Consider the following 785-nt stretch of genomic DNA (forward strand, 5'->3'; position numbering starts at 1 on the left):
GGGGGACTCAAAGAGGGAGGGCTTCTTCAGACATCATATTTTGGATGTCAAGCAACCCTAGAGGATCAATCGGTTCTTGGATGCCACAGTTAACTGAGATATCCTCTAATTTCTCCAACTCACTAGAATGAAAAGGGGGAGTAGAGACAGAGGAAGAAGATGTGGATTTAGATATACCTGATTTCTTACCCTTCTTCGTCTTGGATAGATGCTTTTTGAAAGGCATAGGCATGCGGAGACCACTGGAGGCTTTCTTTTTGACCCTCTTGGCTTTGATGTTAGCTTTCTCGAAACCTGGAGGTGGGTCTGAGGTAGAGTCAAGGTCCATCGAATCTGATGAACTGATCAGGTTGGCTTGATCAGCATTTGAGGGTAGAGAGGAAACTTCTTCAAGGTTTGGGAAGGCAGCATTGAGGATTGCCCATGAATCTCTGGAGATATTTATGGTGATCCCTTTGAAAGAGACTGCTATCAAATCTGGGGAAGCCGCTGGATTTGCTGCTAAGGGGGAAGAGGGATGCAACTCTCCACTCTCGGTCATAGGCCTTTTGCCTTTTGGATCTGGCTGCTTTGGGGGATCTAAAGGAGGTGACTGCTGGGTCCCTGCTGGGGGAGAAGGCCTGGGGGCGGTGGGTGGGTCTCCCTCCCTACGGACAAAAACTTCAAAAAGATCTCGGTCTTTACCTTGCTCCGCAGGGAGAGGGTCCCCAGCCACTCTCAGCTTGACCACACCTTCCATAATGTGAACTTCGTTGGGAGATTCATAACGAAAGATAATTTCCTGG

The sequence above is a fragment of the Asparagus officinalis genome, chromosome 2, assembly GCF_001876935.1.
Source record: "Asparagus officinalis chromosome 2, Aspof.V1, whole genome shotgun sequence".
In the NCBI taxonomy this organism is placed as follows: domain Eukaryota; kingdom Viridiplantae; phylum Streptophyta; class Magnoliopsida; order Asparagales; family Asparagaceae; genus Asparagus; species Asparagus officinalis.